The 15,084-nt window shown below is 41.5% G+C and overlaps 1 protein-coding gene across 4 annotated transcripts in view; it reads right to left on the bottom strand.

The window, feature by feature from the left end:
• The window catches only part of FOXP1 (forkhead box P1), a 586,984-nt gene that overhangs the window by 322,279 nt on the left and 249,621 nt on the right, over nucleotides 1–15,084 (bottom strand). For 3 of the 4 annotated variants that reach the window (XM_047746914.1, XM_047746908.1, XM_047746900.1), the window contains one exon: nucleotides 3,252–3,312. The gene's annotated coding sequence lies outside the window, so the exon portion shown is untranslated. Of the gene's footprint in view, nucleotides 1–3,251; nucleotides 3,313–9,362; nucleotides 9,499–15,084 lie in introns of those variants that run through there. The other variant, XM_047746917.1, reaches the window with a different exon arrangement.

Here is a 15,084-nt window from a genome sequence, read left to right as displayed (position 1 = left end):
CACCTTCCCCGTTTGTAAAGTGGGGATTATAATCATTGCTACCTATCTCTCAAGAATACTGGCACAAACCCATTTTGTAAAGTGTTCTGATCTATTTGGAAAAAAACTGTTATATCGCTACGAAGGAAGATGACCGTTATTTATGATTCTTCAGAACTTCGAATCGAAATTTGAAAAATGGCTTCATCTGTTTTCTCTGAATTTGCCTGGCCCCCTTATGCACATAAGTAGTTCTTCCCATAGTGCCAATGTAGACATATTTACTTACATCTATGTTATTAATGATTCCGAGATTTCAAATGTGGCATGACATTTACTGAGAAGCACCTGGCATCTGAAATCAACCTTTTTTTGATGCTGGGGAGATGGTGCTGGTTTCTCCATCATCGCTGGATAGCATGATCATCTCAGGTTTTTGTGGGTTTTTGTTTGCTTTTGAGAGACAGCGTGCCCGTGGACACACATACAAGAGAGGGCAGAAGGGGCAGAGGGAGAGAGAGAATCCTAAGTAGACTCTACACTCACTGCTGAGCTTGATCACAGGGCTCGATCCCACAACCCTGAGATCATGACCTGACCAAAGTTAAGAGTGGGTGCTTAACTGACTGAGCCACCCAGATGCTCCACACGCTTCTCTTTTTAAGACTTATTCCCTGGGAAGAAACAATAGTTATTCCAGCCATTTCATAGACTTTTTTTTTTTAACTTTACATTTTTAATAAACCTTTTTTCTTTCTTATATATGAAAATATATAAATATATAAATAATATATATAAATGAATTATATAAAAATATAAATATAAAAAATAAATAAGGATTAGTTTTCCAAGGGTCTTTGAGCTTGTTAAAAGGTAAAAAAAAAATTACATGTGATTTATTACTTAAGTCTCTATATCTTCACTAATTTCTTAAAAAAAAAACAACCTTGAAATGAGGGTTATATAGCATGGAATTGATATTATAGAAGAATAAAAATAAATAACCCAATGTTAATTGGGGGTAGAAAAAATGAGGTTGATTTTAAAAGATCTCAATCACAAAAGCTGGAGTGGAAAATAATTATACAGAGATTGAACAAAATACTCTTACTCTGAGCTTCCTAGCAGTCAAGTTTAAAAGAAAAATTATATGAATTTGTTACTCAGCTTCCTTCCTACTGTCCTTCATGACATTAGCCAACAGAAGGACAAAATTTTTCACTATTCATGAACTTTGACAAGGAGTTCCCCATTTGCAACATATATAATACACCGTGTCCTTGACATTAATTATAAAGAAAGAATTTTCTCTTCATGGAGTGCCTCTCTTAGTCAACACTAATGAAAATTTCCTGGAACTTTTTTTTCTCCTCAAACTTGCCCCATCTCATGATATTTTAAACTTTGAACAGTATCACAGAATTGGAAACATATCACATCGCACACATTCAAGTGTGCCCATTTTCAGGTCATGGGCGTTAGCACAGGCATTATAAAGACACCAAGTCAGAAGAAAAATAATTCATGCTTACAGGTGACTCCAAAGAAAACAATGAAAAGTGCTCAGGATGCCCTTATTTGAAGCTGTCGGGGTAACACAACTCGCAAGGTGAGTATTTCATCTTTTCAACCACGCTTTCAGCTTTGTTTAATCACCGTTTTGGGCTCTGCCAGAAATCTTTGCTAGTTAATGGCACAAGATGAGTTAAACACCTGGCACAGCTTTGCCTGAGGAACATCCTGGACTGAGATCTCGCAGGGCTCACCAGGAGACACAAGGTACAGCTGAGCTGAGCTGCTGTGGCAGAGATGGAATGGCCCACAAAACAGAAGATGTATCTTGCATGGCCCTTCACAGAAGAAGTTCCCCGAACAGCAGATCCCCGAAGTTAATTAAGCCTTCCTTCTTAAGACTGGACAACTGAGACTCAGAAAGGGAAGTGCTTGGACTTGATAACCCCCAATACCAGTTGGGATCTACCCCTTTCCATGCTGCCTCGTAGAAATGAGACGGTCTTCCACGGTGAGCAAGCAGGAGCTTCCCACAAAGGTTTTATTTAAACAACAACGATGGTGAAATGCAGCAAGTGGGATTTTTTTGGCCTCCAATCAAATGTGCCAGAATGCGACACTAACCATGAATCCATACCTTTAAAAGGCATTCTAGAGTCCCAGAATGCTAAGATTAAAAACAAAAGTGATCCAAGAATCTTCACATTATAAAGGTAAAAAAAAACAAAAAACAAAAAACAAAACAAAAAAAAAACCCCAAAACGTGTGTAGCTAAAGAGTAGGAAATCTCTGTCTTACCAATTCATAAACTCAATTTAGTCATATCTGGGTGGAGACCTGGCGCAACCAGGGCAGCAAGGAACCTGTTTTACAACAGACACAAATCCACGAACGCAAACGGAGCTGTTACTGGCCTAAATTCAAGAATCAAGTGAAGATGCTCCTTGATACACCTCAGCCATGAAAATGACCAGCAAGATTAACTTGGGGCAGATGACCACGGCCTCACCAGAGCGAGACCTCTAGAATTCAAGAAAATACCGGAGCACCCGTAAGCATTTCAAACGTGCTTTTTTGTGCCCCCCCCCCCAAAGTGAGTTTGAGGAAATTTAATTTCGCTTTAATTCATCAAGTTACATTAGTCTCTGCAAACGTCTCATTTTAAAATCAAATACTCATTTGATTTTGAAGCAAGGTCAAGAGAACAAGGCAGCCTAGCGCTGACATCACAGGGATGTGCCCCATGCCGCTGAGAAGTTGCATCAGTGCTCTGGGTTGCTATGGCGTTTGACTATTAATTTCTGAAAGAAGGTGATTATAAAGCCACCAGATGAACATCAATCGGATGACACCACTTCGGCACAAAACACCGACAGGTGCTGCTTGTGGGCACAGCAAGTTCACTTTTATGAATCACCTCTTTTGTGATGTGCATATGCTTTTCTAACTTTAAGCCAACCGAGTCAACCGCCAATAAATAAATAAATAAATAAATAAAAGTTCAGCTTCAACAAAGAGGAGAAAACTTGAAACCATTTTGGCGGGGGGCGGGGGGGGAGGTCACTCTGTGGACCATTTCTTAAGGACAGTCTTTTCTTGAAAGATCTCCCCCAAAGATGCTAGGGCATGCGGACTTATGCACAAATGCACACACGTATTTTTGACAGCTACAGAGATCGGAGAAGAGCTGAACTGAGATATACCTAGAAGGAGGGAGATAACGGGCCAAGATATAATCCCACTAATTGTATTGCATTTACCTTTTTTGGCTTCTGGAAAGCAATCTTCAGGTATAGTCACCTCAAAAGGTCACTTCTTACCCTGAAAACAAAAGAGAACGTCACAATCTGAATGTCAAGAGACAGCACCAACCACCTTTTTGCCTGGGACAGATGCAAGGGCAACAGAAGGACTCGGTTACGTTGCATGGCAAATGACTTTTCGGAGTTAATAAAAACAAGTCCCCAGACCAGCGATCTGGAGCCCAGGCCTGTGAGCGCCTCAAGACAACAAAAACAACGTGGGTGGAGAAAGTCAAGGTGAAACATTTTGAATTTTGCAAGTGAACTTTTTCTCATCTTGTCATCGATCAATTTATTTTCTGGCGCAATAATACGTGACTCATAGGCCTTTGTTTTTGGAAACCAGTCTGCTCCTTGAACGTGTCTGTTTGGTTAACATCCACAACATCTCTGATTTCATTAACGCATGGGCTTGTCTCCCTCCAGCCCCACCCCCAAGAGAGAGTGAGTTCTTATAGACTAGATGCTTATGCTACCCTGGAACCTTTCAAAATGAACACCAGCACCAGGATCTTCAAGTTTGGGGAGGGCTGGGGGGTTAATCGGTTGGTGAAAGCTGTTCACACTGTGTTTTCCACTTAGCATTTATCTACCAGATCTACCAAGTTAAATAAAAATGGTTTGTGTCAGATGAAATAAACAATTGAAACAGAGCTCCCTAAAACACAAAGAAAGCCTAGAACATGTTTTATCCCACATCTCCTCCCGCATCTGCATACTCTCTTATGCAAAACAGTGTGTAATCCTCTAAGAAACATTACAAGCTGCCTCTTTCTGCCCATGTAACTGGGATCAACATATGGCACAAGTGAAAAGAAAAACATTTGTTTATTAATTTAGAGCGAGTTACCGACAGGGTACAGGACTCACTCCACATCAGCTGACCAAATGCTCATGTAATTTTTTTGCAAGATGCTAAGATCGTTTCATCGTTTTACTAAAATGTTAATATCCTTTTGCTCACTCTTCAGAACAATATGTAATGAAGTGGTTTTAATTTTATACAGAATATATCCCTGCTTATCCCTCTGCTGTCAGCCCTGAATGTGGAAAGGCAAACATTATTGAGAAGAGTTAAATCTTATTTCACAAGGGCTAAAATCTGAAAGTGGCACTTTGGTGAGTACTATCTTTGAGGAATTGATCCGAGGCCAATTTATGACATTTCCACAAGCAAGTATATGCAGATTCTTGCCATAAAGATTGGAAAAAAAATGCAGGCTCTGAGTGAAATCATAATTTTCATGTTTACTGTAAGAGGAAATTGGAGGTTTTCACCATAAATGTTCACCATTTGGGTGGGGGAAAACCCTAGCTCTGGGACTTAAAATTACTATTTTGCAACCTGCCCCAAACCTTTTTGTTTTTACACAAAACAATTCAAATTGAAAATGAAAATTGTGAGACACACTGCTGATGTGTGTCCCCAGGATTGGTTTCTCCACTGGTGAGAACTCTGTCACAGGACAAACGGTGCTAAGAAAACAGGGAGCAATGATGTTGGGGCCCTCAGGGTATGGGGGAGATCTGCAAAGCAGCCCCACTCCTCCCAAGTAAGAGGAGCTCATTAGATACAAGGCACAGTGATAATCTCATACACGAGAAATTTCCATCTTACCACGCGTACAATCTTAAATGGAAAGGAAGTGAACTCTGGCAGATCCTACGGCCATTCTCCCTCCTTTTTACTTGACATACCCTCCAATGGGCGTGCTCTAAACTAATGTTCGCGTTCATCCATTGAGTTACATTTATTTTTGCATGTTTGGCAGTCAGATCTATAGTATTAGACTTTGCAGTGCAGATGAGATTGCTATCATATAGGCCTGGCAAAACAACTGGACTTTATTAAAATTTAATTAAAAAAAAAATCCTGCTGAAAATGCGTACTTTGAATAAAGTTATTTACTTTGAATAAAGTTATCTTGAGCCCTGTATTCAAACCTGTAGGAGGATTTCAGGGAAGAGTGGGGCCTATTTCTCTCCACACCTGTCTACACAGTACAGTGTGTAAGTGAACAGAACAAAAATATATGCTGATTTACCCTCACAGATTTACAAGTATAATTTTCCCCTAGGGAAACTAAATTATACAACTGACCCTCCAACTTATAATTACTCAAGCAATACAAAATCGGCTACATTTAATTTCTACTTATACAAAAAGAAAGAAAGAAAGAAAGTGAGAGAGAAAACTGGCAGTGGGATACAAATCATGTTTTCCTCTATTGTGAAGTTCCATGAATTTTAATGCATATGCACATTTGACCAGTCATTAATTTATTTCTGTTGATTTTAGTTTTTAGTATACATTAGCCAAGTAATCTAAAAGATATTTTTCTAGATTTGCAGAGAAAAAGATTAATAGTTCAACAGCTGTTTGCCATCATGCTAAATTAAATGAAATGTGTCAATATAACAGACAAGAAAATTAGGGAGTAGTACCGGGGCCTGAGTCTGCATCATGACGAGCCTGGAAGAATCAGAAATCAACAACTAGCAGAACAACCTGCATTTCATTTTTTTTCCAAAATGTAAAACTTCCGTTTCCAGAGAGGTTTGCTATTTTTTTTTTAAACAATCACTTTTACTTATCAAATATATCAACTAGTTACCTGAATGCTTACTCACCCCACAGCATCAAAACTAAAATTAAATGGTTATGTAAAGCTTTTTAATATAAAAAATATATATATTCCCCTCCAGCCCACGCATCTTCTTTTAAAATGCTGTTACCATCTGAAATGCATTGTCTTTTTCTCTCTTTCTGAAGTTTCCCATTGGTTTTAGGTTTTAAAAGTGAGCCAGGAATATGGTAAATAAAAATGATTTATTTTCCTTTGTGTCATTCTCTGTACAGTTAGGATCCCGTGAACACTGGAACTGTTCCTGGTGTGGCCACCTCACTATTGTCTGCAAGAGCGTTGTCCACCGGAATCTACGCGTTGACCATAAACACCTTGAGCAAGAAACCAATCTTCAGCAGCAACCCACTCATTAGAAAACTCAAGGTACCCTCCTCTTCCTCTACCCCTTCCAACGTGCCACAGCTTAAGAACTCCCCACTGTCTGTGGACCTCTTAGGTTAGACAGTGCTTCAAAGTCACACTTCATAGGGTGTATTTTGCCCCCCAATTTCATCAATGCCCTTAAGAATACATAAATGCCAGCTGGCGTGGAGCCAAGTTGCAGATAAACACGGAGGCTGGACTTCATTTCATAAGATGAAAACTTTTCTCACTAAGAGGCTGTCCCCCCTTTCTTCCATGGCAGCTGAAGGAAACGATGCGCATCAGGATTTTTGCATTAGGTTTCATTTTGCATGATCATACAAAAGGGACGGGGAAAGACCACCCGGGTTTTTCATCTTAACCTTCAGTCCACCAAATGAGGCCTGAGAAGATACTGGGCACCAATGTCCCCGGCGATGCACCAATGTCCCCGGCAAATGAGGCCTGAGAAGATACTGGGCACCAATGTCCCCTGCACCAATGTTACAGCCAGCTCCAGGCCCACGAGGAAGGTGGTGATTCAGTAATTTGTATCTGGTTAGAGAAGACCTTCTCTGAAAGCCCAGGAACATAGCTCAAGCTTCTCATACTCCAAATACTCAATCAAAGGATATGTACTTCATCTAAGAAAACTGAAGGTCTAAATGGGCCAATTTCCAAGAGACGCCTGTCTCTTTAACTAGAGACTCCTAACTCATGTGGATTTTTGTGTCTTGTTTTTCAAAGATTTCTTAGGAAAACAGGAGCATATCAACACAAATTTGCCTAGCTGAAAAATGATAGTACAAGGGTCACTTCGTTTTCTGCATCGAGACAAGAAAATCCACTCAGAAATCAACCGCAGAGAGTTTTTTCTCTGCTCTAATAACTTCAATATTGAGTCAGGCTTACAGAAAGAAAAAGCAAAGAGGGCAGGAAGGAAGAGAGAAAAAGAAATGAGAGGGAAAAAAACTGGGAGCCAAAAGAGGGGAAGGAGGAAAAGAAGGAAGGGACATGGAAAGGAAAAGGCCCAGCTGTACAGTTCAGGCCTTTGGGACACCAGCCAGGCTTGCTGGTTTACAGTCACTACATTTCTGTTACTTCTGTCTACCAAATAAACCCACCGTCATTTCCCAAAGCCCCTCCTGTGGCTGCGGGACACATTTTGCTTCCTTTCACTTCACCCTCTGGGACTCTCACCAAATCGTGGCGCCAAACCTTGGGGTCCATTCTCATAAGAAAAACTGAAAATACTAGAAGATAAGCCATGGGGCACAGACAACCTGAGGTGAGGCGAGGCATGCCCCGGGGAAGGGGTGGGTGATTGCTGCAGGCCGGCAGCCCCCACCCCTGCCCCCACCCCCAGCAGTTCCACACTGGTCCATCTCCTCTGGAGAAACTCCTCTCGCTTACCTTACAGAAAAGTAAAACCCTGGTCATGGTCATGTGAAAATATTTTATAGGTATCCTTTAACAGCCTTTAAATGTTGAAACCTAAAAACAATATTTGCTGTTTTCTCTTTGAAGCGCTAACAAAGCCTTTGTTTTAGATTTACCTTTAGTGTGCAATAAGAGTTAATAATCAAATCCATCCCAACCCCCACAAATGTTAAACAAAAAGATAAAAGAAATGCAAATAGCTATTGTCATGGAAAGTTAAAGTACCTGTCTGTATTTTTAAGTGAAAACTATTATCTCTATCAATCAAAATTTAAGAATACAATAGCGCTAATCACAGAAGGTGCTCTGACGGAGTTACTTTTACTCATAAAAAAAAAGTATTTTTCCCCTTAAAAACCGAGTATAAAAGTCATATACTTACAATCAGATAAGGTATTTGTAATTTTATTATTAAAAACCTACAGCAGCCTCACTGTTAATAAATGCTTCTAAGTCTCTAGACTGATTTGTACCCAAGAAGACCCAACTCCCTACATATTTTAATAAGGTTGATGAAATTTTATTTAAATTCTCACAGTTTCCAACCTGCGGGGGAACAGCACACTCTTCTGTTGAAAAGAGTTACTCAAGCAGAGGCAACAGTTAACTCGTAATGCAAACTCCTTTTAGACCCTGGACACAATTCCTAGTCCCTGAAATATCTTTACATAGGACATATCTTCCTTGGGTGGCTCGTCCCTTCTTTGCTGTGGCAATTCATTTTTGAAATTATAATACTGTAAAAGAAAGCCGAATTCTACCATCATAGCCCAGACTGATCTAAGTGTACAGTACATCAATTTCTCTGAGTTTTTTTTTTAATCCACTTTTTAAAAAAGACTGGATTAGACCCTGAATATGGTGCTTTCTAAAGACAGTACGGGAACAAAAAATAGCAAGACCCCAGATAGTAAAACAAACAGCTCAAGATTAAAATTCCTAGAGCAAACAGTTAAGCCAGGATGCCATTATGCAGGCTGAGCCTGGATGGATGTCTCCTCCACCGTGGGGCCAAGAGGCTGTCATCCCCCCCCCCACCCCACCCCACCACCAGCAAGATCAGATTTCCTTCCCTCCCGACCGCCTCTCTCAGCATCATGGCCAACCTCTCTAGTGTGCTATTAATATCAATGAAGAGACGATTCGATTTTCACTAAAGAAAACCCTTCCTATTCCGGCACAGACCTTCAGGGAGGACCCTGGCCCGGGTATAGACAATACCGCAGCAGAGTTTCACCGCTTTCTTACAGTTCGGTCTTACACACTGTTTGAAGGCTTTTAGCAAACAATGGCAGCATTATCTCCAGGATAGTTACAAAACAGGATTTGTTAGGACAAAGAATAATAAAGCTGTTCCTCTCTTTCTCTCTCTCTCTCTCCTTCTCCCCCCCACCCACACCCCACTCCCCGCCCCGGTTCCAAGAGGCTCCCTCTCTGCCAGTCCAAAAATTCAGCCCCGGTTCCTAAGAGGCACCTGTACTCGTCTATTTCAAGGCAGCCAGAAACTGACAACGGCCCAGGAACCAGGACCCAGGTCGCTGTCTGTCGCTGGCGGGAGGCGCCCAGGAGAGCAGGAAAGTAACCTCTCAACATTTGTAAAATGAAACAAAGTATCAGCCTTGGCTTCGCACACACTTACCAGCTCATGGTGAGGAAGGAAAGCTTTGGGGCCGGAGAGGCAATTTTCACACAACGGAAGAAAGTTGAGAGTTTGTAAGGGAGAAACTACAGGGGCTTGGAAGCCTGCGGGCTCGCAGGGCTCCCAGGCTGGCGGCAGTGTGAGGAAGGACTGAAGGTATGTGGGCTAAACACAACAAAAGCCACTGCCTTACTCTAGATTAAATATGCAGGAAGAGGCCCCTTTGCATAAACACAAACACTCAGCAAATGAATAACTCGCTCAATCAGACGCCTGCTGTGCCTTCTACCTGTCCTCTCCCTGACAGGAGACCCCGCCGGTTGCAGGGCACAAGCACTAAACAGGAGACAGTTAAATGCTATGTTGCTATAATAACAATTAAAATGAATTGCATTCATTAGTAATTAAGAACTCACTCCAGGAGTGTGTGTGGGGGGGTAATGGGGGAGCGAATATAGGGCCATTGTTTTACCTCTAGCTACTCTGAAAAGAAGTTGGCATAAGACCCATCACTGGAGATTTACCTTAGCTTGCATTTAAATCTCTAAAATTCAATGAGAATTGTCAACAATCACATTTTTCAGCCACAATACACCTTTTGTTTTTTGTGCTTTGCCACACTATAAACCGTTCCTTGGGACCTGTACCTGTGATGGGTCTATGTTATCTATGTACAAAAATTGACACATATAAAATATACACACACCCATACATACCCATGTGCGTGCATATACACAGGTACACACAGGCATGCATGTAACACTGACACGTATTTAATTAAAAGAGGTAAACAAACAAAAAAACCCATGCCACTTTGCACTCTTTAGTTCACTAATGATTTAAGGAACGTAATTTGAGTCTTCCAAAAATACATCCCAAATGCCCGCCTTTCAAATGTCACCAATCCATGCCCACTCATTTAAAAACATTACCCATATATTAGAAAGGATGCTTTTAACTGAGTGGCCTCAACCACTTATAATTTCAATTAAATAACATAATTACAGTCAACAATTTTCTCCATTTCAGCAGAGAATATGCCATACCTCAACATAATTTGTCCTTAGAGCCAAGGAATTTAAGCAAAAGGAAAAACACGCCGGCCCCAGGAATTCACTACTGCCTTTCCTCAGCCTAGGGTGTCAACGCACTCACCTCTACCCTCCTACTCTATGTTCCAGCTACATGTTGGTCTTAGTAACTTAATTATTTTTTAATAACTTTTGCAGTATTAAATGATTTCGATCGAAACATAAGTAAGATTATGTTCCCCTACTTCCTTCTAATGCCACCGAGTACTATGGGGGCAAATCCAGCACTGCTATGCTATGGGACGTGTCTACGTTATTACTTGGACCAAAAAGGGTAGGTCACAGATCCTTCCCAGCCTCAGAGAATGTACTGCAATTAGGCTAGCCAAGGGAAATAAGGCAGCTTTCTATTTCAAAAGCAAGTTCTATTTTATTAACACAACACTGCTCTTGGGGTATATCATTCTACTGCAAAAGCAAATGAATATTATTGAAAAGTTGTTTTTTTTTTAATTATTGACAAGCAGAAGCAGCCCATCTCAAACATATATTATGACATAACTTGGAAAAAATATTTAAAAATTCTTAAACTTTCGCACCCCCGTCCCCCAGAAGAAAACACAGGATCTCCCTAAGAGGGGTTCCCAAAGAAACTAAAGATGCCTCTTCTGTTCGCTATTTTGTCTTGAAATGACCTTCCAAATAAGGTGTTAGATAACCTCCTTCCACAGACGATAGTGATCTAACCTTGATGCAAATAAACCATAGAACAAAATTTAATCAGTATATCACTGTGAAAAAGCCTTTGTCCATCCCCATGGAGCTTCTAATGACTGTTTTGGCAGTTCTGGCGGGTAGTTATGCTTCCTAGCTCATCTATATCTCATACTGGTTGAGCAAGCTAATGGAAGTGCTGTTAGTGGAATCCAATATTAATGCTCTCTATCGTGCAAACCTGGATGCAACTGAATATATTATACAATTAGAGGTAGTATCTAATTCCATAGGTATTAGATACTGTCCTTGAAATTAATATTTTAATGAGGAAAGTGAAATAAAGACGGTGAGCCAGGTAAGGGATCCATGCATTGTGGCCCAGCTAAGCCTCTTGTGGCAAGAGGGCTGGATCCTGGCGCGAACGGCACAGGCACGGGAATTGTGACAAAGATCCGTATGCAAGCTTTAGATGCTGAGTGACACATACTGAAGCACAGAGTCAAAGATGTCATCCTCACACAAGCGCCACTGGCTGTAAAGCTTGAGAGAGAAGGAAGGAGGGGAAAATGGGGGCGGGGGGAGTTGCAGCGAGACCTCCAGAAAATAAACAGGGTGTACAGTTTCAAAGGCTGCAGACACAGACATTTCATTGTTCAAGCCAATTATCAGTGGAAAATAATAACAACAGATGGATTCAGAGTCACTGACTTTTCATATGCACTTCATCTCAGCGGAACAGATGATGAAACGCGAGAGCTATCTCAAAAAGGCAAAACATCTTTCAGTAAAAGAACTCTACAGTCCAGATGGGGACCTTCTAAGGCTGCTGATTATCTTCTTATAATGTTGTAAGATAGACTTACTAAAACATTTCAGGAACTGATCAGATATGATGCGTACAATGGCCTCATTATTGGGAGGAGTTGCTTCAGACTTGTGACTAAAGCGGGCAGAGATTTCAATAAGGTTAGGACTGTAAGTTTCCTGTTTTCTCATCAGGGGCTGCAGGTTCCAACTAAAACTGGAAATCTGTGCACAACAGAGAATAAACCGGCACCCAAGGAGCTTGTGCTTGTGCTCTTCTCTCATTTGAGCGAAGAAAAAAGAGATAATAAACTGGGACTGCGAAAAGGGCATTAAATATTCTGAACCATTCTATCACAACGGGGAGTGGGGGTTCCAAAGCAACTCCTTATTAAAAGCATTCAGTGATCGAGTGCCTGGGTGGCTCAGTCGGTTGAGCATCTGCCTTTGGCTGAGGTCATGATCCCAGGGTCCTGGGATCGAGCCCTGTTCAGTGGGGAGCCTGCTTCTGCCTGCCATTCTGCCTGCTTGTGCGTTCTCTCTCTCTCTCTCACTCTCTCTCTCTCTATATGTGTGTGTGTGTCAAATAAATAAATAAAATTGTTAAAAAAATTCATTCTTAAAAAAAGCATTAGTGATAAAGTATCTTTGCTTACAGGCAGTTAGAACATCTTAACTCTCCCTTGCCACCAGTAATCGCAAAATGTAATTTGATTTAGTAGGAAATAAATATACATTTCAAAGGTGGTGTGATAAACAGTTGTACTAAATGCCAACCAAACACCCAGGCTAAAGCTGCGGACTTATCCCAAAGCATTCTCACTTCACTTAAAGTCAGTCTGGCTGGTAAAACACAACAGGTAAACCACAACTGGAGAAGCTGCTATAGAAGTAAGAGAAAAAGTTAAAATTTCTAATCAGGTAAGACTCATTACTACTGAAGAAACAGTGTATCTATTCTGTCTCCATCCGCCCATTCATCGTTAATTCCACATTTATAATTCTGCAAAAATCTTTCTCTGAATCGACATGTCATTTGAAATCAGCGTGCTATAGAGAAAAAGAAAAGCTGCTCCTCCCACTGTTTACTAACACACTTATCATTTAAAAAATATTTTTATGAGCACACTGTTGACTTCACAAGTCTAGAATGTAAGTTAAAAAAATTTTTTTTTAAGAGCAAGGCTTTTCTTTCAAAGTACTCTAACAAAAAAGTAAATTCATAGCAGAACATACAAGCACGAAGAAAATACCGCCAAGGGCAAAATTCTGCAACTGCTTTAAGAAGCAAACAAGAACACAAAAGATGTGTAATGCAACCATCTGGCTCTCCTCGTACTATATCAATGCCTCAACTTTATCCCCCACCCCCTTAGCCAGCCCACACCAATGCCACAAAACCAAATGGCTTCACTTATGTTTCCTGCACGGCAAATTTACACAATGCACTGAGAACGCAAAAGTTGATTTTCACACATAAACTAGCATCTTGAAATTTTCCCCCACTTCAACTATTTCGTTGAAACTCACTGTGACGAAGATGTCCCCACAGGTAAAAAAATATGCTTAGCCTCAAGAGCAGCCCCCTTGCAAGCTTTCATCTCTACCCTCTTGTGTTTTCTGTTATAATCAGATACTAGATGAGGATATCTGAAAGATGAATTCTGAAATTATCCCCAGTAAACCTTTACTCTTTTTTTTGTTCTTTTGGCTCTAAATGGTGGGTTGTTTCCCTTATTATTTGAAAGAACCTCACTCATTTTTTTTTAAGATTTTATTTATTTATGTGATAGAGAGAGAGATCACAAGTAGGCAGAGGCAGGCAGAGAGAGAGATGGGAAGCAGGCTCCCCGCTGAGCAGAGAGCCCGATGTGGGGCTCAAACCCAGGACCCTGAGATCATGACCTAAGCCGAAGGCAGAGGCTTAACCCACTGAGCCACCCAGGCGCCCCCTCACTCATTTTTTTATCACCACCCTTGAAAGTCAGCATGCTGACTAAAAATTGTCCTCATCTGGCTCATTCTACAAACATTAACTGAGCAACTATTGTGGGGTCAGAAGTCTGCTGGACTACAGATGACCGAAACCACTATTTTCCCGGAGAAGAGCAGAGCCTGCCTAGTACATGAAACCAGAAACTTCGGTATATCTATCTTCTACACGTAGGTAGGCTAAAGCATTTTATTTATTTATGTCCTCATTGGGAAGGTGGATATTTGAAAAGTTACGGCACACCGCTTTCAAAGGTGGCAACTAAGACTTTTAATGGAAATCTCTGGGGAAAGTCAACATAGACCATCATAAATGGGTCTCACCAAGGGGCACCAATCAAAAAGTAGTAACTGGGGGGGGCGCCTGGGTGGCTCAGTGGGTTAAGCCGCTGCCTTCGGCTCAGGTCATGATCCCAGGTCCTGGGTTCGAGCCCCACATCGGGCTTTCTGCTCAGCAGGGAGCCTGCTTCCTCCTCTCTCTCTGCCTGCCTCTCTGCCTACTTGTGATTTCTCTCTGTCAAATAAATAAATAAAATCTTTAAAAAAAAAAAAAAGGTAGTAACTGGGAAAGGGAGGTTCTTGTGGGCCAACTCGGCTTTCTGCAGGGTATGCTGAAGACAGGTGGTCTCTATCAGGCAAGCACTCTTGGTTGCAATCAAGACGTGCACGTGGGGGGCCACGTCTGGTTTATTTCTGTTCTCTTGCTGACGTTGGTTTTGTACCTCCCCTGCCTCCCTCTCCAAGCTGCAGGATGAGAAAGCCGTGCCTAGCTTCTCAGGGAGCTGATTTTCGATTCCCTTCTGGGTGTTTCTGCCCCAGACCGCAGAGGCTCCTGGTCTGGACAGCAGTGGTAATCTTAGGACACACACAGCGGATCTAGCCACCGGGCAAGGGATTCCACTAATTGTTTAAGCCTGCTCTAGGGTCTGGCCACCAGTTGGCAGACGCAGCTCATGGCTGTCTACCAGACCTAGGTTAACACAGCCGGAGCCAGATGACAAGCTCTCAAAGAGAGTCTTCCCATGGCCACATCTGGCTCCTGGCGGCTCCAGTCTGCAGCTAAACGGATTTTGTTTGGTTTTTCTGGGAAAGTTTCGGCAATGGATAAAACCAGTCATGTTAATCTTGACCGTGGGCACTTCAGTGTGGGGCAAACTATCAGAATATAAACTCCATGA

This window comes from Lutra lutra, chromosome 1 (assembly GCF_902655055.1).
Source record: "Lutra lutra chromosome 1, mLutLut1.2, whole genome shotgun sequence".
NCBI lineage: Eukaryota > Metazoa > Chordata > Mammalia > Carnivora > Mustelidae > Lutra > Lutra lutra.
Note: the sequence above shows the minus strand (reverse complement) of the source record. Positions and strands in the feature narration are given on the sequence as shown.